The sequence below is a fragment of the Uloborus diversus genome, chromosome 5 (genome assembly GCF_026930045.1).
Source record: "Uloborus diversus isolate 005 chromosome 5, Udiv.v.3.1, whole genome shotgun sequence".
Classification (NCBI taxonomy): Eukaryota; Metazoa; Arthropoda; class Arachnida; order Araneae; family Uloboridae; genus Uloborus; species Uloborus diversus.
Genome location: NC_072735.1, coordinates 37,478,067 through 37,504,330, shown reverse-complemented (window position 1 = coordinate 37,504,330; position 26,264 = coordinate 37,478,067). Strand labels below are relative to the sequence as shown.

The 26,264-nt window shown below is 35.0% G+C and overlaps 1 protein-coding gene across 1 annotated transcript in view; it reads right to left on the bottom strand.

Moving 5' to 3' along the window:
- The window catches only part of LOC129222543 (neurogenic locus Notch protein-like), a 162,500-nt gene that overhangs the window by 110,289 nt on the left and 25,947 nt on the right, over positions 1-26,264 (bottom strand). The window lies entirely within an intron of this gene.

Here is a 26,264-nt window from a genome sequence, read left to right as displayed (position 1 = left end):
TGGATATTTCACAGCCAAATACTATGGAATGACCCTGGAGTAGAGATCGAAAGCACGCAACAGGTAGCAAAATTACTATCTGCTCACGTTCAATTTAAAAATAAATAATATTAAGCAGCTAAAGTTAATGATAATAACTTAAAAACAAATTAAAAACAACCGAGCTAAGTAAAAAAAAAAACTAACAAAGCAGGTGGTGTAGTAAATTTAGACCTTTCAAATATTTTATCGCATCCAAAAGAGTTTCTAAAATAAACAAGCAATGTTCTTATTTATCGAGCGGAACGACGAAAAACAAAACCTGCGAAACGAACCAAATAAGTTTGATCAAACTTCCCCATTTGTCATATCCACCAAAACAACTTGGAGAATAAGAAGGCTTTAAAGCAGCAAAGGTTCACCCCTCCCCCTACAATTTTATTTTTGATACTTGTATTTTATCTTTATCATGAACCGTAGTATCATACTGGATAAGATGTTGTATAATATCCTATAGTACCCTACTGAATTGGATGCTGTACAGTTAGTCTATATAGCATCTGATTTAGTATGATCCCACTAAAATAGTTATTACGACGCAATTTAAAAAAATAATAAATTTGAAACTTAACATTTAAGAATAGGACCCCTAAATTTATGTTCTTGTGACCTATAACTGTAAATGCTCTTTCATGCATCTTTAGATTTTTAAAAACAAACTTGAGGTTGAATTTAAGGTCATCAGTCAAAAATATTTAGCAAAACATAGCTTAAAAAATACTGAACAACCCAGAAGAGGAAAAAGTTCGGAGTGAAGTCGCCATAGCAACCGAAAGATGAAGCAGCACACTCACAAAGTTGCCACTTGTTGAGTGACGGAATGCAGACTCATGGAATGAGAAAAAAGTGAGAGGGGGAGAGCGGGGGAGAGCTGCGGAAACCATTTCTTTCAGACAGGAAGCGCCTCGGCAAGTAGGATTGCTCTGGAGTGACTATCACTCTCCGGGCATCATTATCGAAGCTTCTCTTTCTCCCAATAACCGGAAAAAAGCTATCTCTCCAATTTTCTGAAATCTTGAGTTACGGAGTTCTTGCCGCTCGAGATCAAAGGAAACACGAGGACACAGTTTTGGGTTAGTGAGTTTGCTGAACAAGTCGGGGTAAGGATGTTCTCCTCTCAGTGACGGGTATGAGCAGCATTTTCGATTTGATAATAAGTAAACTGTGCAAAGTTCGTCACAGTTGAATGAGTTATGGCGTATTGTACTTCGGCCAGATGTAATTGCATCCCCGGGACGTGAGCTTAGGATTCTCAAGTGTTGAAAACGGCAAGAAATGAAATTTGTAGAGTTAAAAAAAAAAAAAAAAAAAACTAGAACGAAAAGTCTAATTGCAGTGGCGTACGTTCAAAAAATAGGGTTACAAAACATATGTATTTGAAGATTAAAAAAAATTGTGCGAGGCAAAAGAAGTCGTTAACAAATGATCAAGGGTGCCCACAGGGGGGGGGGGATTTATAGTGCAAATTGAGCAATCAAAATTTTTGAGGGGGATTTTTTTACATTTTTTAATTCATTTATTTAAATTTATTTATTGATTTACTTTTAATTTAATCTTTCTATTTATTCATTTTTAATTTAATCTATTTATTTTATTTTATTCTGTTGTTTACATTTCATTTTATTTTTTTATTTAGTTTGTGTGTGTGTGTGTGTGTGTGTGTGTGTATGTCAACTTTTCAAATGAAACAACAATAATAATACTTAAAAATAATTAAATAAATAAACAAATTTGTAAAAAAAAATGAAAATGAAATAAAAAAAGAGGGTTGGGGGAAAAAACAGAAAGAAGGTTGAGAATTTTTTTTTAATGGGGGGGGGGGGATTGCGTCATCGAATTGGGGGGGGGTGGCCTGCAAATGATTCCCGCTTCGAAGGGATTCGAGAAATTGTGACAATTTGTGAGAAGGTTGAAGGGGGGGGGGGGAGCAAGAAGTTTTACATCACACTTTGGTTGAAATAAGAACTTTTTATATTTTTATGTTATACGGTGACAAGCGGAGGAGAGGGGCTACGGTGAAATGTGACACTTTGGAACAAAAACGGTGAGGGGGGTCAAATATGCTGAAAATAAGTGTAATATCATGAACAGCCAGTAATTCTGAATAACAAAAGTGCGGGAAACCTTCAAAAAAACTCTTCGTTTGAGCGAAGCTTCATGGATGGTCATTGATTAATCTCTACATTTATTGCAGGGCCTCTTTCCCCGTTTCCGAAGCTTCAAAATACACACAGAACAATGAGTTATAATCTCACTTTTTCCCTCTCATGCCCCTTCTCCAACCGGGCCCCATTACTGTTTCAGCCCCTATGTGGGGAACACAGCTCATTGACTGCCATGGAGAATTCTCTTTTCACAAATGAGATTTGTTCGGATTATTACACGGGAATGTTTTAATTTTTCTCAAAACTGTTTTACTGATACACAGTACGGATTCAAGTTTTAGGATGCTCTAAGGGGAAATTGCTCTAAACGTAGAAATCTGTTTCTGCAGAGTAGTCTAAGAATTAGCTGAAGAAACAAATGGAAGCAAGGACAAGAAACTTATGTCAACAGTGTCAACTGTTGTCAGGTGCAGTGAATTTAGGTTTTTGAGACAAATAAATAACAGAAACAATTGTGAGAACTTGATGCGTAAAAAAAGACTCCTCGCTATTTTGATATGTCACTGCAGTTTTTAAAAGATTTTTTTTTTACATTAATTTTATTATTTTATCAAACATTTTACACAGCTGGAAAGAAACTACTACTAATCGCGCTAGAGGGGAGAAGGGATAAAGCATTTTGAACAAATTTCCATATAAGATTAACACACCAGTTGTGGTTAATGCTTCTGTAGTGGCCACTTCAAGGTTTATATTTGAAAAAATTGGATTCCAGGTATCCCAATGAATTCAAAAGTGCATCAAACGTGCACGTTGAATCCATTGGGAAACCTGGAATCCTATTTTTTCTAATATAAACCTTAAAGTGGCCACTACAGAAGCACTCTGAAGCACTGGCCACTAGCGGTGTGTTTGCCTTAATGGTGCTAAGCTAACGTTTTATGTTGTTGTTGCATACCCCCATGGTCAGCAGTGCTAGACCAGGTCCATGAGTTTGTTTACCCTCAAGAAATCCAACACCGTCAATGGGTCTTCAGTCAAATCCCTCCTGGGGAGCCCCTGGCACGACATTATATGGTCCGGCGAAGCCTGCTCAACAGAACACTTGGAACAAGTCTGAAAGATCTTCGACCCCTCCAAAAATTTTAAAGTTTTAAGGTGTTCACTACGAAAACTCGTAAGAGTTGTTTGTTCCTGTCTGTCAAACACAGGGGCCAGGGAGTCACCAGGTCGTAAACAACTAACGTTTTATTCCTTCTATTATTTTGCAGGACATCTCTCTTCACATTAACAAATTTCATAGTAAAAATAGAGAGCTTCGTGGAAGAAAAAAATAATTTAGTGTTTTTAAAATGGTGCATATATTCAAATTGAATTTTACCATTAACTCATTGGAATCATACAACGAGTTTTGCAAGCGCTAGGTATACTGGGGATTTAAAACTAATTATAAAGTTTTAAAAATACTGTTTTAAGCTTTTTATTAGCCTGAGTAACAAGTTTCGTAAATGCCTCAGTGTTTAAAGCTTTATGTACTGACTAAAAACGAATAAGATATTCGCTTCAATCATACTAGTCTCATTATCAAAAGTATGCAACTATTAAAACCAGTAAAAAGAAAGAATAATTAAATTCGAAAAAAAAAAATTCAATACTTGCACTGTTGAGTCAATTTCGTTCTTACTTAAAAATGAACAACAACAAAAACACTTTTCGGTTTTCTCCAACTTTTATAGAATAAACTTTAACAGACTCGATAACGCAATTCGCAAAAGTGTTGAGTTGCTGCACTAGTGATTTAAGAACTGAAAGCAAATAAAGTGAACAAAGAGTAGGAAGAGCAATGACCAGTTCTGTATTCGAAACCCTAATAGAAAAAAAAATCAGTAGTCAGGGACACAGATTGAAAATTTAAAAATAGTCTCAGAGATAAATCGCAATCGGCATTTGATTAATCGTGATATCTAAATCGGCACCGAGGAATTCTTAAATTAAGATGTTAGCAGTGGTGTTCCCATAGGGTATACTCCATATGCGCCGTATATTCTCAAATATTTTTTCATCAGACGTATAGCGTATAATACCCTCAAGCTTCAAAAAGGGTGGTTAGGACAAAAACACTTTTCATATTATCATGACATATTACGTATATGATCGCATACACATATCTCTACACCTGTGCGTAACGGATTACTGGAAGTATACCCTCAGAAAAATTGTTGAGAACATCACTGGATGTTAGTATCCAAGGAATGCAAAAAACATGCATTCTGTGGGTATATCTTGAGAAATATGGTAAAAACCTCCATAAGCTGAAATTTAAGATGCTTTTTCATTAAAATTTTAGGGTCCCCTCCCCCAACCACCCCTGTATACACCTTATTTATTTTAGCTGAGATATAGTTTTCTGAAGAATCCATGACTCACGTCACAGTCGCGATACTTATACTACCAAGTTCAAAAGTTTAATGTTGTCTTAAAAGAAATTAAACATAAAATATGCTAATCTACGGTAGCAAATATGAAAATAACATCCGATTAGTGAATATATTTAAATATTTGCAAGATGCAAAAAAGACAAACACGAGAAGCAATTTTTCGCAAAGTCTGAGTTCGTTCAACGTGGCATGTTTCCCATGAAATAAATTTGTTTTTCATTAAAATTAAACAAAAAATATACTAATCTAAGGTAGCATATGCGAAACTAACATTTGATTAGCCAAAATATTTAAATATTTGCAGGATGCAAAAAGATTGAAATTTCAAACACAAGAGCAATTTTCCGCGAAACCCGAGTAAGTTCAATGCTGTCATGGTTTCGAAATTAATTTCTTCGTTAATTAATGAAATTAAACAAAAAATAAACTAATCTAAGGTACCATATGTCAAAATATCTTTCGGTTGTAAAAAGCATCAAAATATTTACAAGATGCAAAAGGATTGAAATCCCAAACACGGAAGCAATTTTTCGCGATGTTGCATACTGAACACATGTTCAGAAAATTGCATTGGTGAAATACTTTTTTAAAACTTCTAAGCACAATTCGTTGATTTTTGGGAGAATTTAAGCACTAAGAAACTTTTTCAAGGTTTTCAAGCACTTGAAAATGAACTTTCTTTTTTCAAGCACTTTTTCAAGGTTTTTCAAGGGCGTACGAACCCTGTATCATGACATATTACGTATATGATCGCATACACATATTGTGCGTAACGGATTACTGGAAGTATACCCTCAGAAAAATTGTTGAGAACATCACTGGATGTTAGTATCCAAGGAATGCAAAAAACATGCATTCTGTGGGTATATCTTGAGAAATATGGTAAAAACCCTCCATAAGCTGAAATTTAAGATGCTTTTTCATTAAAATTTTAGGGTCCCCTCCCCCGTATCTGAGATATAGTTTTCTGAAGAATCCATGACTCACGTCACAGTCGCGATACTTATACTACCAAGTTCAAAACTTAAAAGAAATAAAATAAATCACACACAGCTTATAAAAATACTGAAAATAATCCAAGCCAAATATCACGCGACAAAAAATAACTAAACAATATAAAAATAAAGAAAGTAAAATAAAAAGAGAAGGAGGAAAACTGAAAAAAAAAAAAAAAAGTTCCACACTGTCAAGAGGGATCGAGAAACTCGAGAGCAGAGGAAAAAGTAACTCTAGACGACAGAACCAAGCCTACAATTTGAGATTGTGGTAGAGGCGGCTCTGAAAAAAAGGGAGTGGTGCCATTTCAAAAGTGTAAATAAACGGTATAAGAATTCCACCACAGACGATGGAGGGGAAAATGACGCTCAGTCTTGATCACAAGTGGTTGGTTGAGGGGGGGGGGGGAGAAAAAGGAGAAGGCGATTCTTTTTTTATTTTGGAATTTTCCTCACTTTTATACTTGGCCGGCAATGAAAATGACTTTTTCTCTTTTTCAGCCGTCATGCAGCATTTCACAAGCGGCCATGCACGGGCCGTTTCCTAGTGTCCGTCGGCAGTTTTACGCTTTGTTGGGTTAAATTCATACAAGAAATTTGAAAGCGTGTTTCAAAAAAAAAAAAAGTTGCAGCTCGCAGTTACAATGTATCTGATGCTATTGGTTACAAATAAAATTTCGACTAATAAAATGTGAAGTTCTTTCGTTCACTTGCATTAAAATAATTTCTAAAATTTTTTCATTCAGGCACATTTTACGTAATCAGTTTCAAAAAAAGAAAACATTTATTTGTTGTTCTTTTTTTCTTTTGTAGATTAATAGTATAAAATACGGTCTAATTTGCAAGAGAGAAGCCGAAGCACGTATATTTTGAAAATTTTATGATAAGTTTCACACATTAGACGGAATTCACTAATTGTAAGCAATGAAAAAATATTCTGATGACTAAACTACTCCCGCATTTCTTTTTTTGTTAGAAATGAATCAATAGTTTGAAGCATCAACACAATAAAATACTCCAAGGGTTAAGGAAGAGTAATAATAAAGAATCACGTGATTCCCCACAGAGGTATTACTAAGTGTTTATAAACACATTAACTTCACTTTTCAATGAAATGAATGAAAAATTTATTTCATTACATTGATTAGAAATGCATAATACTTCTTATTTTATCAGTCAATCTTGAGAAAAAGATCATCAAAATACGTCATCATTATACGTCATACATCATCAAAAACATCATTCTTCTTCCTCTTGCACACTAATAACTCCTTATTTATCATTAGTCACTGAAATTCTGGAATCATTAGTAACTGAAATTCTAAAATTTCAACGCCCAAGGTGTACACGGAAACACAAATCCAAACAGAAACTTCAATTAATCGTTTGCAAACAAAAATGACAAGGAGCTTCATCCATGTACCATTTTGTTGAGAGAAAAAAAAACCTTCAATTTTAATCAGTTGTAAAAACATTTTAAACTTATATCAAAAATCATAAATTCACTCATAAAACCTTACAAGACAGTTTGTGGTAATCATAAAACCATGCACATGTTAGACACATTTATAACTTAATTCCTTTGAAACTTCGTTTATGTTTAAAAACGAAGAAAAGGGAGTAAGCCAGCTCCATTTTCTTGCACAAACAGAACCAGTTTCATGAGTAAGACGAAGGGGCCAAAAGGACACTGAGATAAATCCCTTGCCGGATAAGTTTTTTTCATGGCAGATCCAGAAGCGGCCCTTTTCATGTTTTTAATCCATTTACACACAAACCGAAGAAATATTCAATTCAAGCATGCGATGGGGTGAGGAGGCTCATGGAATCTTTTGTTGTTACATGACAAAAAATTACATCAGAAGATTTTTTTTTTTTTTTTTTGCATCAAAGCAGCATTTCTCGCTGGAAGCATAAGATGGGATTAAGATGTTTTTAAGTTCTGTAAGTTCTCGACAATATTCAAATTGAAAAGAACATCAAATCATCAAATAAACAAATTGAAAATAACATCGATTCCTAACAGCACTCCAGGCGTATATGTTTGGGTAATGTTCAATTTTAACACGTAAGGTTCAATTATTACGTGTATGGGTTATGTTCAATTGCTTCATGCATGGGCAATGTTCGATTTTAGCATGCGTGGATAATGTCAATTGTTGCAGGTATGGGTAATGAGAATGACTTTTCTTGTTCATGAGTAGTGTTGAAACAATTTTCAATAGCAGCTATCTCCATCATTTATAGAAACAGAAAACAGAACAGTTTTCAATAGGTATCTTTTGCATCCACAATCAAGGGCGTGCACGGATGGGGCCCTTAAAAAAAACAGCATTTGAAAAAAAAAAAGTGGTTTTACGCAACAGTAATTTTGAGTAATTTTGTTACAATACGGGCAAAAAAGTGACATGATGCTTTGTGATTAGTCTTTGTTGTCTAAAGTAATAATGCACACATTCTTAAAATTATTTCTTCTAAATTATGAAAATTTTGATACATTTCTATTTATTATATCAGTTTTACGCCGCGACGCACCAGGTATGTTAATCTTTGTGTGAGTTTTATGGCATGAAAGGGCAGTAAATGTAGATTTTAAATCAATAACTAGCACGTTTTTCTTAAATTTTGAGTGGTGTCGGGTTCCATGCTGGGGTGAGAAATTCTGTACTTGAATTTACTTTTGTAAACGCTCCAGTGGTACAAAAATAACTTCATTTTTCATAAACCATTTTCAGATTCCATGTTAACTCCCTTTCCCCCTCAATTCTACGCCCACCTTCGACATTACAACTGGCTATCGATCAATGATCTGTTTATCGAAAAATTATCATTAAACCATTACAGCTTTACATAAACAGCATGACACATACATGAACTTGCTCATTAAAATATTTTTGAAACAAAAGTTTATCGAAGGCATATATTTTAATATAAATTATACACAATTATTTTGGTGTATCGAAATTCCTTTTCTTCTATGCATAAAAATGAAGCAACATAAAAAATAGTCATCGTGTGGCACCTATTCGTTAAACAGACTTCACGTCCAATTATTGTCTGAAAACGCCTTCTAGAATGTGCTGATCGGCCACTTTGTTTTCAGAAAGTACATAAACCCGAGACAATCCGAAAAATTACGATTTAGAACCGAAAGCCACTCCTCGCCAAACTATCATAAAACGTTGAAATACCATTAGGACATCGTAAAGTGTAAGATGCGTAGGCAGCACGCTAAGCCATGTTACACCCAATCGTAAATTAACCAAAAGAACTTCTATAAAACCAAATATAAAAAAAACGACTTTGATTTGCATTTGAAGACAGAGCCGAACTATTTGCTGAAAGGATATTTCTAAAAAAAGAAAACGTTAGCATTTGAACAATTTTTTAAAGATATAGCATTTAGGAACTGTACTACTAATTCATTTAATAAAGAAAACAGTTTCTAAGAAGTAAGCATAATTGTTTATGCAGAACAGTACGTAAAAGCAAATTAAATATTGCTGAATTTATGAAGTGGATTCCAGGAACTTTTGCACTTCAAATGATTCATTTTTTAAGATTGGAAACAATAATAATTGTGTCTTTGAGAGCAAAAGTGGTGCACGCCAATTTCTTAATAATTTGTATTTACCCAACCAGAAATTAGTTTTAACCTTATTCTACCTCATAAAAAAGTGGTAAGTTCAACCATTTGCTGATAGACAGAAATCGTAAAACGGAACCATCAATCGTGTTTTGTGCATAAGTGGCTACTAAACCATTTAAATTCCAATCTTGTTTTATTAACTTACTCCACTTTTGCTCTTAAAGGCTCAATTAATTAATGAATACCAGAAAGGTGGAAAATGTGACTTTTTTTTAACTACCACAAAATTTTCAAAGGCTTAAAACAAGTTTTCCAATGGAAACTTCTTACTCTTCTTTACATACTCCCCGTTTAACTTGCATATCGAAAAGCTACACTACATGATATTAAACAATAATGCGTTTAAAAAATTTAAAAAAAAAGAAGAAATGACTAGTTACAAAACAATCTGTTAACAAAATCCTGTGTCCTATCTTTTTGAGTAGGCGGTGGGTGTATTCTTAATTTCATATGCACATAATGAATAAAAAAAGAAAAGAAAAATAGAATCACGTTCTATTCCAGGTGAAATAGAAAACTTGACCCGTGGCACCTTCAGTCCACCTGTCTTCTGTGTCGGCAGTGCCCAGAGCTTCGTGCCGCGAATGCTGCTGCACACACTTTCATTAAATGATTGGCTTGCTGATTGAGGAGAAAGGTTAAGATGATCTAATTGCGGGTTATTAGATGAAGTACCTTTTAAAAAATTGGTTTCGGAGAGTGATTAGCTGGGAGGTGGTCTTTACATTCCTAATTGCAAAGTCTTTGTATTTTCACATGGATTCATCGAGGATCTTAAAACTTCGAGTATTATTTGCTATGAAATTATCATTTAATGAAGACGTCGTAAGACTATAATAGTGAAATTATTTGCTATTTGAGATACACTTGGAAACATAATGCCGATTAGTTATGAGAGTGACAAATTGGATTCAATCAGCAAGCATAACTAGGGGTTGGCAAGAGTGGCTTTCGCCAAGGGCGCAACAGCCAGGAGGGCGGCATTTCGACTTTTTTTTTTGAGCATAAAATTTGAAAAATGCTTTAAAAAATTAAAAAAAAAAAACTCTCAGTAAAAAGAGCTAGAGGGTGTATATATATTTATACGCTTACATAACATCTACTGAGAAGGAACATTGGGCACCATTAAAAATAATTCTGAAAAAGAAAATAAGAAAAAAAACTGCAATGCTGCCTCCTATTTGTCGAATCAATCAATCAAAATGTTCCAAAAACAATCCTCCGGTGACTTCCCATGTGGGGGACACTGGGGGGGGGGCGCAATTTCTTTAGTTCGCCAAGGGCGCTAGACCCCATAGTTACGCTATCAATCAGTTTAAATTTTTTTCGTGCATATAAGTAATTTTTATTCCATCTAAAAATATGAGCCTGTGTTAAACAAAAAAAAAAGTCATTACAAAAAAGTAAAAGTGTACAAAAAAAGTAAAGTGGAGAACATTGTTCAATGATAGAGAGAGAAGCATGAAATTTTTATTTAAAATCTGAGATTCAAGAGTTTCAAAGAAGTTTCAACAGAATTTACCAATATAGCACATTTTTAGTGTCAAATATTCTCCTACATTTAAGATTGCACATGGCAAATCACAAAAATACTAATGATTTTAAATATATGTATGCAGTTTTTCAATTTTAAGGAAGAAATTACCATATCGTCGCTTCAGAGCAACAGCAGGACATTTTAGTGTTTTTTCTGGGATTAGATGTCTTACTGTTGCTCTGAGGCAACGATATACATTCCATTTTTATGCATAAAGCTCGAAAAAAATCTTTCCGTGAAATCAAATCATCCGTTGGTACAACTAGCAAGTTGGTGTTGAAGGGTTAAATAAATGACGGCTAAGCAACCTTTCTTTTAAAGTTTGATTTTGTGTCGGCAGAGCTATTTATGCATGATTCGACTCTGAATTCATGCCTATTTGAATCTGGAAACAAATAAAAGAGTCTTGGCGTGCAGAATATTACCTTGCTGCGCCCAATTTCTCAGGACCTAAGTACTATTAAAGAAATGTGTTTTTATAAGTGATTTCGTAAGGGCGTCCATCCCACTAAGGGCTATGACGCACCCTCTTAAATGTTATTGAGAGGACATCCAGAGGACTCAGAGGAGAGGACTAAAGATCAGAATTACGCTAAAACGAAATTAAGTTCTCCCAAAACGCCCCCTAAAAATTTTAGTGATACGCCATGACCTCCTCCTCCTCTCTTGGACATCTCTGGCTTAAGAATAACACGCTTCTCAAAGAAATAAATGATGATGGTCCAGAAATAATTACAAGTATGCATTAAAACGAAATAGCTCATATTAAATCAACATGCAAATGGATGTCATCAACAATAATGCTTAAGACGTTTAGAAGGAACACCCCTCTCAATGTCTGTTATCGCGATGAGATAGATGCATGAACCTCAACTAATTGAAGATAATGATTAAAGGAGTTAGGCAAGACAGCATTTAAACACCATCAAAACCAAATCACAGCAAGAAACGTTGTTTATGCTTGGAGCAGTATAGTACTATTGAGTAAAAGTTCTCTTCTAGCTGAAGGATGTCACGACTTGGAGGTTGATCGTGTCTGTCGGTCCGTAGACCCTATCTTTCGGTTGGGGGATGCTTGCGACCTATGAACCTGCAAGCAGCTGCCTTACAATAAATAAGCAACAGAGAGTTTTTTGGGCCTTTTACTCTTTCAGCAGAGGCTCGTTTTTTGAAGGACATACAGTGGATGAGTTTATCCATCTGACGTCATGTGTTGCTGTTCAGGGCATTTGCCTATTGATCATAGCTTGATACATCAGTGTCAATATCGAAACCTGATCGAGTTAACTAAAAGCAGGTTGTTCACAAATTATGTCACACTTTGAGATACATGGTCATGAAGTTATGAGTTTGTGACAGGAGGGAGGGAAAGGATAAAAATAAATGGGACATCACACTTTTAAAATCAAATTAAAATTAATGATCAGTTAAATTAAAAAATACTGAATGAAAAATTTGCTTTTCCAAAACCAAATTACCCAATTTTCAAGAAGCTGTGACTGAAATCATTATTTATTTTTGCAAAATCATGGTTTATTATCATACTCTACACAGTAAAGCCAATGACCCCAACTGAAATTTGACCAGCGGGGACAGAAATGTCAGTGTTTCGCGAGAAGAGTGTTCCTTTTGAATTAATTGTCCGATTTTTGAAATTTTAGAACCTTCGACTCCGACTTTTATACCGCGGCAGTGAAGAAGCGAAGGGGGATTTTAGGGATGAATTCACCCCTCAGAGTCGTTGATTTTAACATAAATTCAAATTGTAATGCAATAGTTTGTGCACATAAAAGGGCTGTTTTGATTTTTTTTTTAAAAAAACCTTCAGAAGGTATTTTCGATCAAAAAAATTCCTTTCAGAAGGTATATTAGATTTAAAAATCCCCTTCAGAAGGCTTTTTTTTTTAAATCAAAAAAAAAAAAAAAAAACTCTCCAGAAGGTACTTCTGGCTGCGCTATAGTGTTCCGCGGCCTTGGTAGAGTGGAGGACTCTTAACTCCGACATCTTAGTCGTAAAATCACTCCGACTCTGACTCCGCGGCCCTGAAAAAAATCCTGGAAAACTCCCTCCCTTAGCAAAATCCTGACCAAAAACTCACTCTCGAATGTTTCTCTCACTCTCACTTCTTTGGCGAATGCGTCTGTAGTGCACGCTTTGCATGTTTTGAAATTTACTAAATTCATTTTGACTCATTCGCTTTTAAAAAATCGAGTAAGCATAAAAACAACAGAAAAAGGGATGAAGAGCCAAACGTGGTGGACTTTCTCCACCCGAACTCCGGACACTTTCCACCGTGAATCCTGGTGAATCCGAGTTGAGTGGCAGACAAAAACTGCGCGGGCAGAGATGTGGGCGGGGCTTGCAAGCGGCCGCAGATCTCGTTCCCACGGTTGAGCTCTGCGACTGCGCACTGCGCCGGCCTTCGGTTCTAGGTCGGATTAGAAGTTGCGGAAGGCGAAGGAATAACTTTTTCCTATTCGCGAAAGGGTAACGCGTTATAAATCGCGAAAAAAAGACGACTCGTAAATTTTCAATTTCCGCCATTTAATATTACACGCTGCATAACAATAAAATCATTTCAGGCAAAATAAAGTTTAGAAAGTGAAGAACGCATTGGGTTAGCATTTAAAAGTCGAAATTAGCTAGTACATTGATACGTAACTTGATAGAATTGTACTTTTTCAAAACAAATAAATCACACACTTTTCATTCACTTGATCGATTTTTGGTAAATTACTGTATATTGCTCAGCAAGTCTGAATTTTTATTCTGCCTTTCAGCAGTGCTTTCAGTCACAACTCCTCACACGAAGTGGGCGGGTCCCATGGTGCAGACTGTGGGTTTAAATTATTTAGAAGGAGGGAGGGGGGGGGGCGCAAAGGGTTTGCATTCAATATATTTTACAGGGGGGAAAAACAATAAAATACATACAAAATGCATAATTATATTACGTTTTTAAAATCCGGGGGGGGGGGGAGCCTCAATTGACACATTCTGATCAACCAAATGACGGGTCGGGGGCGGGGGATAATTTGAGAGGGATTTTAATCATAATTTCGTTAGATATCAGATAATTTCGTTCAAATAGGTAGAATCAGATAATTTCGTTCTGGAGGGTGTCCTACATAGCATCTGAGGGAGGTGCTATTGCCCTTGCGGGGGATGGGCACCACTGCCTCACATATGCATAAAATACCATATTAATTGTGTCTGTTAAAATCAAGGAATTCCCTGTCCACAGGTTTTAATATAGTTAATAAAGTCAACAAATTAATTTTAAGGTTTAGCATAAGTGGGTATGGACTTATAAAACTTTACAAACTTTGAAAATGATTCAAGTTTTTGAGAAAATTTGCTGTTTTTATGTGGTTAATTTGTTGTGTTAAATTCGGCATGTATTTTGTTTATTTAAAAATTCAACTATGCGCTTTTTCTGTAATAAACACAAACTGTCAAGAAATATGCAACGCTTTAAATGCATGTACAGTTGCCAAAAATAGTCAATTGTCCCGTTCTGAGGAAAAAAAAATAAATAGGCGCCTCAGTCATACGTGACTTATCACAACCGAAATATGTATGGCTCCCCAACCAACAACATTACAAAAGTGAGAGTGAATGCCCAGAAAGAACCCATCTTACGGTGCGACTCCGATATATTATTTAATCTTTTCTATTTTCTTCCATTCGTCATTCCTTCTGTGACTGGAACACAAAAGAACTTTTTTGACACCCATGAGGCCCTTTCAGAGGAGGGATGGGAAGACCTAGAGGATTAGCTCCCCTTATACACACCTCCCCCTCCCAGTACGTTCCTATTAGGTTTGGAATAAATATAAATACCATGAAAAGGTTTCGCTAGGAATCTACCTTCTTCGTGTTGGGGGTGGTGTAGGAATTAAGTGAGGAGCCCGGGGCGCCCCGAACTTACGTTTTTGGGAGGAAAGAATTCTCGATTTGCCAAACGTTTAAGTAATACGGGTATACAAACATACGTACTTCTAATGAAAAGGGACATTCGGGCTTTTAACTATTGCAATATTGCAGTTATACATACCTCCTAATTTACCGAATCGCAGTGTTGCCAGATGGTCAAATCCAGATTTCCTCAATTCCCTTCCAACTTTTCATCAAAAAGCCATGTTTTCTATCAAAATTCCCCAAATTCAAAAATTATTTTTCCACTAATATTTTCATAAAATGAATCGACTTCCTCTAATATTTTTGTCTCTTGAAAATAAAATTTTTCCCCAAATAGCCAAATTTTCTTATAAAATTCCCCAATTTTTTTTCTTTTCCATTTTCGCTTTTTTTTTTTTTTTTTTTTTTTTTGTCTTCTTGATCTTTACTAATAATCAAGCTGAAAGTCTCTCTCTCTGTCTGTCAGGATCTCTGTGACGCGCATAGCATCTAGACCGTTCGGCCGATTTTCATGAAATTTGGCAAAGGATTAGTTTGTAGCATGGAAGGTGCACCTTAATAAGCGATTTTTCGAAAATTCAATTTTGTTCTTTTTCTATTCCATTTTCCTGAACAAAATTATCATAAGATGGATGAGTAAATTACCAAGCTATCATAACGTGGAACCGTAGCGTGGGCAAGCCAATTTGCGAGAAATTCATCATGCATTATTTGTAAATATGCAGGGGAACCAAAAGACCTTTTAATTTTCTACTACGGGCAAAGCCGTGCGGGTGCCACTAGTCATGAGCGCCTGACCGAAAGATAAGAAATAGCCAAAGCTTTTTTTTTCTACTTGCATTTACTACTCTGTTTCTGTATGTACATTTAAACTATGATTTTTGTATATATTTATCCAAGAACATTCTTCATCACACTTATTTTTACCTATTTCACTTATCAACTAGGTACTCACGCAGAACATTAATGCGAGTAAGAAATTTTTTCGGGGGTTCACATAGGGTGGTTGTTCAAAAAAAACTTTTTTTCAGCTACAGTCCAGCACAACCCTTTATTTTTTAGACTTACTTATAGTATTATGCTGTAAAAATTTTAGCTTCTTACTCAAATTTTAAGAAGGTGCTCAATGACCTCTTCATTTAATATTAGCCATAGCATAGAAAATGCCACAAATTTAGAAACATTTAATTTCCTCAGCTGTTTTTTTTTTTTTTTTTTTTTTGTAAATAATTATTTTATTGCAATGTATATGCATATTACTAGTTTGTATTATAATATGTAGCTTTTTTTATTAGCAATCACATTGCTTATTGTTCTCATTTGACAGTTTTGATGTCCTATGATTTTATTTTTCCCCTGCCTCCCTCTGTAACACCACCCCCGTCGGCCGGCCCTTCCCGATGCTGCTCCTCTAGCGAGCAGTCTCCAGGTTGCGTCCAATCCTACACACACACGCATACATACACACACACACACACACACACACATATCCACACACTCATGCCTGCACACAGACACAAACACACACGCCTACACACATAAACACACACACATACCCACACACACTCGCACATTCGTGACTGCGGAAAACATAATTTTAATTCAAAATGTCAAAATTCAAATTAAGTTTTTAATTTTTTTTTCAGTTCAATATATTTTTAAACCGCTCTCACCATACGTATGAAGTTTGGGGGAGGGGGTTAAACACCCTTTTTCAGTTGAAATGGGAAGCTAAAATTCCCATACAATTTGGCAACCAAGTATTGTTAATGTTTTTATGTTGAAAGCAATTTCACAATTCTTTATTACAAATTTAAAGTAACACAAAATAAGCATTATAAACTCGTTGAACTGAAAAAAAAAAAAATCGTTATCTGGTGTATTAATTTAATATTATATAGTGTATGTAACTGTGAAGCAAATTAAGACAATGCGTTATAAGCGATAGCGAAGCCGTATGTACCGAATTCATAACTATAACGAAAAGAACTTCGATTCCCCTTCACGAAAATACGGTTACGTATAACGAAATTTTTACTTGGTCTCTTTGAGTTTGCTATGAACGGGCGAGACTATATTTGCATATTTTGTCTACTTTATACTTGTGGAGTGTTTCAGGAGTGTAGAACTCATCAATCCGCCTGGGGAAAATATGCATATTTAAAAATAAAAGGTAATACGTGGGAAAAAATTCAACATTAACTTGTTATTGTGACGTTATTCCATTTAACGCAACCAGAATTTATTTTTAGATCCTAACAGTTCTATAGTGTGTATTAACTACCGTTTTAGGATTGACAATGTTTGATAAAACCAAGGGTTAAAAAGGGGTCTGACCCCCAAATTTCTCCCTGGACACTCCATTGAGTTAGTATTACTAAATCAATCAGGCGTGGCAACCAATGGGGAAGCAACGGGGGGACTGCTCCCCCCGCAGAATCGTGTATTGATTAAGATCATATAACGAAAACGAACTAAAATATGTCTTTCATTTGGTGCTAATTTTCTGGGAAATAAGTGAAATCTTCTTCCCTACTTTGAAAACGTGTATCTGCTCCTGGTTACAATAAAGGAATAATAAATTCCAAATCGAACGGTTGAAATTAAAATTGGCACATTCTATGGCACGATATAAGTGAGTAAACCAGAGTTGTCTCGAAAGGGATGCTTTTTGTAGCTAACCCCCGTTCGCTAAGTTTGTGTGCACGCTTCAATCATAGAATTCCTCCCCCAGACGACAGTCACGTGGTTCTCTCTCCCTCACCAAACTGGCTCTGCACCAAACTTCGCTCAAAAGGGCAGGGGACACGTCTGGGTCCCAGTGTGGGGTCTGACACTTGAAGAAGAATCCATTAGAAAAGACGGGGGAAACAAATTTACTTGCAAGCACCATGGACTACAAGGACCCACAAGGACCTCCAAAAGGGAGGGTTCCATGGACCATAAAGAAAATTTTGTGACTCAGCTTGCCCCACTCCCTTTTGTTGTCGACCAAGTTTCAAGGTTCATCGCTACTTTGAGATCCACCGCCCATCAGAGGCTTTTTTCCTCCCCTCCATATACAGCCTAGTTATGTATGCACCCTAAAAAGGCAGACAACAAGTAACTATCCCCTCAGTGGCCTCTAGAAGTCCATTCATACATCAGCATGCAGGTATGTCATCGGATTACGCAGTACCTCCGAATATGCTGTTGTCAAATTGGCGACAGTAAATGGGTTTCGATACGGATAGATGGAATTTCTAGATAAGGAGAAATAACAATAACTACCTTTCAACCAGTAACAACTGGATTGATGCGCAATTTATATTTTCGTCGGAAAAAGCTACAAATAAATTTTGTTATACATTTATTTTAAAATAAAAAGTAAAATTTATAAATAGTGTATTAAAAGCAAAAGAAGCATTGTGTACTTAGTATTCTAAGTATGGAACAACCAAAACAATGCAACGGAGAGAAAGTCATCCTTTTTGTTTTCTTTTAAGTTTTTCAGCTTCACTATGTATTTTTTTTCTTCGCAGCTTAGGAGCAAGACATTTAAACTGGTAAAATAAGAAATAGCAACGTATGATAGCACAAATTGCAGATTACTGGATACACGTGTTTCGGAGTTACAAGGAAAATTTTTTCAATGCAAAATAAGTGAGCTTATGGATGAAGACATCCGAAAAGGGGTTCCTTATGACCCCGAAACACGTGTCCGCAGTAATCTGCAATTTGTTCCATCATACGTTGTGGTTCCTTATTTTAGTTTTCAACCACACATAAGTATTTTTTAACTACATTTAAACTGGGTTTTTAAAGGTTACTTCTTCTAGGACTTAAATTTCAACCAGGGCTCTTTTTTTTTTCTTTCGTGATTTTATCGTTTTACTATTTCTATCCATTTCTCTATTTATCTCTTTTACCCCCCTTTTTTTAAAACATTTTCTATGTTTTGTATACGCATATGGTAGTAATGTTAGAGAGCAAAACTGTGGCAAATTACTTTCGTGAACATAGCAGACGGACAGGAAGCCAAAAATGCTCATACACAATTAAAATTGAAAATTCGGATCAAACATACCAGCTTAGTAAAAAAAATAAAAAAACTTTTCCATAATTGATGTTATTCCGAAAGGAAGCAAAACATAATAACGCTTTCATGAACATTATAAGATGGAGGGAAAAGTTCACTTCAGAATAAAGAAGCCTTATACTACAGCAGTCATCAACTGTTACATAAAAACAACAAATTATTGAATGGATTCCTTTATCACTAGAGATAAAGAACTTTTTCACATGTGACGTAAAACATTAAAGTGGTATCAGATTGTATAAAAATACAACAAGCGCACACTTGACCGCATGAGACAAGGACTCACTTGTAGGACATTGAAGAAAATCCAGAACCGAGTTCAATAAAATAATTACAAGAAAGATAATGTTAAGGTCACATGACTGCTGAGAATCCAAGCAATATCTTCCGAAAAGGGTGGGTCAGCGCGCAAGCATTTTAAAGAACCGAAGGAATCGTGGTTGAAGTGTACAGTCGTGATCTAGGAGCCTCATAAACAAACTGATGATCAATACAAATTCTATTAAATGTGAGCAAATTTCATAAATAAATTTGCGATTCAGGCTATACTAACAACAAAGTAATTTGTTCTTGAGCAGCATAGATGATATGAAGTGCAGATTTCCTCCTCAGGTAATTTCTCAAATGTACAGAAAATACTTCCAGTACTCAAAGACACCTCCTGAACTAAAATTTTTGGTAGAGGGGAAGTTTTCAATTTGCCGAATGACAAAATACGAGCATGCACACACATCATGTTAACATCTATTGAAAAGGAACATTAAACCTCATTAAAAATTAATTTTAGAAGAAGAAAAATATCTCAATGTTGCATCAATGTTGCAGTATTGTATTCTACTTTGCCGAATCGTCAGAAAAATTGCAGAATGAGGATTTTTTGGGAGGTCACAGTGCCCTCCCATTGGGACACCCCTGAACATACCTTCCAATATGTTGAAATATATCTTTAAAAATTTCAACTTTGCAGATCATTTAACTTTAGTTTCGGACAGGACACGTAGTTTTTTCTGCGTTGAGACAAATTTCCTCCTCAATCTGAATTTCGTAAAAAGTCCTTATCATGAGCCCCCCCCCCCGGTTAAAAACAAACATTTTTATTTTTTTACATGTGCTGTAATTGTTTTACGAAAGAAATATAAACTGAGAGATGGTGAAAGTTATTTCAATGAATGAAACATGAAAATTTTGGCTCAAAGATCATGCTTACGGATTTGCACCTTAGAGCAGGAATTAAAATGGAGGGAGCAAGTTCAATCACTGGCTTAGCAAAAGCTGACCCAAGGACCCCAAGTCACGTGACTCAACAACGACGAATGGTAGGTACGTTTTGCGTGAAATAAGCGAAAGAAACCTGATTTCTTCCAATGCTTTGCTTTAAAATTTATCACGTGACTTGGGATCTGAGTTTTATGAATTAAAGTCTTCACTCCCACTATTTTATCTCTCTCAACGATTTGCACTTCACCGGAGAAAATTCATTTACGGTTATGTTTTCTGAGTTTCTAATTTCAGTGAAATCGAAAAGGGCGTTTTCATATTTCAACGATGTAGTCCGCGGGGAGAGACATTTTAATTTTAAATACGACGTGTTTTGAAGGTAATAAATGGTTTTCCCTTTAATCCAATAAAAAATAAAGTCAGGAGTGTTTTAAATGTTAGAAAAACATAAAGTAGGTTGAAACTCTTCATTCATCTACATTTTCCTATCTGCATCATTATCAATAATCACCTCCTACAATTTTCAAAGGAAAATTTATCAAATATTTGTTTCTCCTGACAACAACATCTGCAACTTGCTCTTAGAAAATTGCAGTTGAAAAATTTTCTTTTTGTAAATCATTCAAAATAGCGAAAAGGTGATCAATCACCAGTGTGTTGTAAAGCGGCAGAAATAGCACCATTAAGTTACAATCATATTCAGATTTGAGGATTAAAGACAGGAAGTTTACAAACAGGATATATTCTACGGCAACTCAGACATAATTATCATTACAGAAAACCATTCCAAAATCTTTACGAAACTTTAAAAAATAGGGAAACTGAAAACATAAAACCATTTTTTTTTTCTGAAAAATTTTTGCAACCTAAGAATTAATACATTAGAGATTGGATTTATATAAAAAAACAAGTTGCATGTCGTGAAAACTATTCGAACTATATCCTTTTCCAACATTGAATTTTGATGCAATCGTTGCTATTTAGAGTGGAACGAGTTTGGAATACAAATCGCAAAGCAATCGTTATTGGTAAGAAATGCAACCACGTGCACGAACACTTTGTTCTGAGAGAATTTACGAATACATAGAATCCTCAAGAAGAAAAAAAAAAACAAGCATTAACGCAACCAGCACACATCCGTAGGAATCCTCAAATTTATTGGAGTGCTAACACATAATCACCCTTTTAAAAGACGAATTAAATAGCCTCAAAACAAAGACCAGTCTTCAATGTCTTAACAGCACCCAACTAAGTCTTATTAACGTCACGATGGGACGGGGACGTGAGACGCGGAACTTGGCATCCATGCTCCACAGAACATGCAAAGAGGTTCGAGAGCATTTTTCCTGCTTTTCCAAGATCCGTCGAGAACCATATAACAGTGTAGCGATTGATACGGGAATCACGTCTGTCGTAATTGCTGCAGGAACAAGCCAAGCGTGGAAGACAAGGGAAGCACCGTTATGGTAAACAAACCGATAGGACTGTGGGAGAGGAGTCCTTTTGGGTTCTCTTCCTGTGAGATGGTTGGAAGTCAATGAAGCGACAAGCGCGACTGAAGTAATTGGGCAACCCGAGATTAAGTGCAGAAAGCATAAGGTTTGCTAAAATCATGACTTTTTTTTTTTAGAGAGTGAAATCTGAAACTTTTCTTGGAGGAAAGATATATTCTTCGTATTAACAGAACACTATCTCTCTCGCTTTTTCTTTTAAATTGGCGAGGTGATTTTTCTAACGTAAGTGGTGATGTCCCCACAGCATTATATTTCTCGTGCACTCCACAAAATTTAGCAAAGCAAATTAAAGAACGGAAGTTTCCAATGATTCTTGTATTAGTTATTGAATAAATTTCGTTTTGTCATCAGAAATTGTATTTATTTCAAAAAAATATGTCCAGATTATTGGACGTGTCATAACTCTTGATTTTTCTCCTAAAAACTTGAAATTTTGACAATATTACCATAGTACACTGTCTACCAAATAAAAACATTTTTGATTAAGTATTTCATGATTCCGTCTGAAAAAGTTAATACGAAGAAAAAGAAAACTCTCTGTACTTCACGGATGTTTTTTTTTTCTTTCTAATTTTTAATTGGTGTCATGATTTTTTTTTCTAACGTAAGTGGTAATGTCCTCACAGCATTATATTTCTCGTGCACTCCATAAAATTTAGCAAATTAAAGAACTGAAGTTTACAATGATTCTTGTATTAGTTATTGAATACATTTGAAGCAGTAAATGACATACATATAACATATAAAGCCATGCATGTAAATATTAAACACCTTTGTTTGCAAAGAGCCCCCTCCCCCACCTTACCAGTTAGAAGTTAAAAACAAGTCTCACTTTTAACTGGAAACTAGAGAACTACTGAAAGTAAGCAATTAATAAAATTTTGAATAGCAACCTGATTTCTTTTTTTAAACTCCTTGAACCTGCCACCCTCCCCCCTCCCATACACACACAAAAAGTCATTGATTTTCGGATACAAGTAATTAGAACGGACTGAATAGTTGCATCACAGTTGGTGCAAATAATGCAAAAAAATAAAATAATAAAAGCGCGCAAAAAGAAATTGCGCTCAATTTCTAGAATGTTACACAAAATACGGTAAAAAACGCGTCTCTGCCATTTGTTTCTTAATTTAACTTCAAAATTCTTAAGGCATAAAGTAATTTTGAAGACAGCAGACAAAATCAAATGGAGATCTAGGAAGTTTGTCAAAGGGGTCTTATAGACCCTCGACTGGATCCCAAATTTTACAGCTATGACCATGGGGGTAAAGGGACGTCTGTTGGCCCGGGCCCGAGCCTGAAGGGGCTTTTTTTTAATTATTAATGCGGGGTGAAATATAGGGGTAAGCAACATGGAGGGGGGACCAGTAAAAGTCATTTCCGACGGGTCCCAAAATTTTAGTGCACGTCCCTGGTTATGACCTCCTCCTTCCGATTTATGCGGTCATATTTGAAAGAGTACCCCTTCCATACATAGACGTTGAATCCAAATTTGACAAAAATGAGATATTTCCGGCTATTTTCTGAATTAATTTCACCCCGACAGAAAAAGAGTACTTAAAACAGCCTAAATGGACATTGTAAATCAACTGAAAACAAATAGATACATAGTAAATCCATCTTAAAACATTAGTTTTCCTGAACAAGAAAAAAAGTTTCAGCTAAAGAGGTCAAAGAACGTTTTAAATGTCTTGTAAAGAATTAGAAAAAGAAAAAAAAATGCTTCCTGACCTGTTGGAACATCAACGTAATTACATAATGAGTCAATTAGAAAAGTAAAAACGATAATTTTACCGCAGGAACAATGACAACAAAACCGAAAGAAATATCATAAAATGAATATGAGCAAGCGAAGTTTGTTTCTTGGAGGCGCAAGTTGGTTCAAGAAAGTACGATAGGCAAAAATAAATGTCAAAAACAAATTAAAATTTTAATGTATGATGCAGCAAAAACTAAGTTCCGCCATTAAAGGCTCAACTGATAACAAAGACACAACGTGATATATTTCAGACCATTCAAATATTCTAACAATAAAGACACTAGTAATTAAAATCTTTTACTTTGAGTAAGAATAGCATCGAGAAATTAGATTTAATGCAATGCATGTTTGGCAATTAAAGATGTTGCGTTTTTCGCTGGTAAATATTCCAACGAATTTATTGGGCAACAAACATTGGCTTTTAACAATGCAACCGCTTTTCTTTTTGTTAAAAAGCATACATGAAAATATTCAAATTAGAAAACACAATTCGTTTATTATATATTACCTTCAATCAAGCGAAAGGAAATTCAAAACCTTTAAAATAATAATTAGCTGTATGAAATATTTTGATCTGTAAACTTTAGTTTTAAAATAACTCATGACTTTAAAAGCACAATTTAAAAATGTTCTTTTTTTTTCCTTCACCGATTTTTACTTAATATTTATTTTTGGAACATTTGCCATAATTCAATTTTACATTTCATATTTTCCATGTATGTGTGCTTTAAAATATAATGCATATATATTACAATTTTCCGATTTAAAAAGTTGAATTTGATATAGTTTCCAGAATCACAAAGCATTCTTTTACATAGGAGATACGTTTTGTTTTGAAATAGTATTTTTAACATGAAAAGAATGATTTCAAGTAATTTGAAGTCGAAGTCGGTTATAGCAAATGCTATAAAATTAATTTTTGTATATGAAAAAAAAGTAGGCTTGTTCAGTTTTGTATCGACTTCTGGTTCAAGATTTAAAAATTCATTTAAAATACTTATCAATTTAAAATTAATTCCTCAAACCTATTCTTGAGGAAAACAAAATATATTAACGATTTCGTATGAATATGTGTTATGAATTCAAATCAAAGAAATGACCATTCCTATAAAAATAAAATATTGCAATACTAGGAATTTTGTTTTTAGAAAGATTATTTTTCTCCGACTATTCTTTGCAGAAGACTAAAAAAATAGCTAAGATTTGGCAAAGCCTTTCAGTAGACGCTGGAAGCTATTTGATAGATGTTATCATTTGATATATTTTTCGACTCTTTTTCCCCCCCGAAGTTTAAGACGTTTCTACCATCTGTCATATTTTAGAGAAGTAAAAATGGCGTCCCTATTTCCTTTCAACAAACCGCCAGACATAAAGCATTTCAATTTCGAATTTTTCAACAATTTACCCTCATTCAAATGCACAGGTCACTACCCGATTTTCGAACAGGTTTAAACTCTCAGAATAGATAAAAATCACTTTATACTTCTCCTGCGAAATCTGCATTTCTTTTTTTTATTGAGTTGCAAGGAATCTACATTCGAATCTGCGAAAACAACCCTTTTCGACAGCCGAGCAAATAATGACACCTACTGTATTTATTTCAAGAAAGTGCGGCATACATCAATCAATATTTGAAATTAATACAACATTCTACAAAACATCTTTGCGTAGCCCAAACGAAAAATTTTAATTATCTATTCATAAACAGGTTTTTGATGGTTGTTAGATTGCAAGACGTCGTGTCTTTCTTGCTCTTGGCAACACGGACATGACCTTTGCAAAGGAGAAGTGGGGAAAAGAACGAAAGAGCAATTTCAAAAAAAATATGTTTTAAAATATGGCAACAGGAAATCAAGACGATAACGCCTAAAATATGACACCAAAGAAAAGATCTGAAGTAATTCAGCCACAAAAGGGGGGGGGGGGGTATTTAAAAAGATCTTTTTGGGAAGACAGAATTAACTAGGCGATTTATCTAGACATTTTCAATAACACATTCTGAACGGAAAAGCGGCTATTTCCTGTCGAAAGAATCAGAAATCAACTTTTGTTCAAAATCAGTAGCATACAACGATTTTAGTAAACTTTCAATTTAAAAAAATGAAATGTGTGGGGAAAAACAAAAGAGCAAGTTCAAGAAAAATAAATTTTAAAGTATGGCAACAGGAAATCAAAACGATAAAGCCTTAAAAATGACAAAGAAAAAAAGTAATTTAGCAAAGAAAAGGTTATTAAAAAAATCATTTCAAAAATAAATTGGCTATTTATGTAGGCTTTTATGATGTGCCATTCTGAGCAGAAAAGTGGCTATTTCCTGTCGAAAGAATCAGAAATCAACTTTTGTTCTAAATTAGTTGCTTTCAGTGACTTTAGTAAACTTTCAATATTTTATTTATACAATTGTAGATATCACACCAGGGCAAGGAAAAGAACACAACGGAAAGAAGACATCATTGGAGAAAATCAAGGTTTAACGCAATAGTAGTCGTAAGCGATTTTGTCTGAACTCAAATATTATAATACGTGGGGGTGGGGGGGGAGGATGTTACAGGTTTGTTTAGGTAAGAAAAAAAAATATAATAGCAAGAAAACTTACTGAAAGTAAAAGAAAATTTAGTTTAACTCATTCACAAATTTTCTAACATTATTAAATTTTAAACGCATTTAATTAATTTTCGTTCACACTAAATTGTGCCAACTGAGTGACAAATAGTAAGAACATTATCGCAATCAAACAAAAATGCAACAGCAGGCAAGAACCAGGGTTATGGAGTCAGAGGGAAAATGACCGACTGGGAGAATTTTAGAAACTCCGATTCCTTTACCGGAAATTCCGTCCGACTCCGGATTCACAAGCACCGGCAGTTTTGCGGGCTTGAGAGAAAATGTCCGACTCGGACTCCGACTCTCGGAATTTTAAACCTTCCCAACTCCCGACTCGGGCTCCTGTTCCCCAAAATCAACCCACATCCGGCATCGCAGCCCTGGAAAGAATTCATTTTGCAGAATCCAA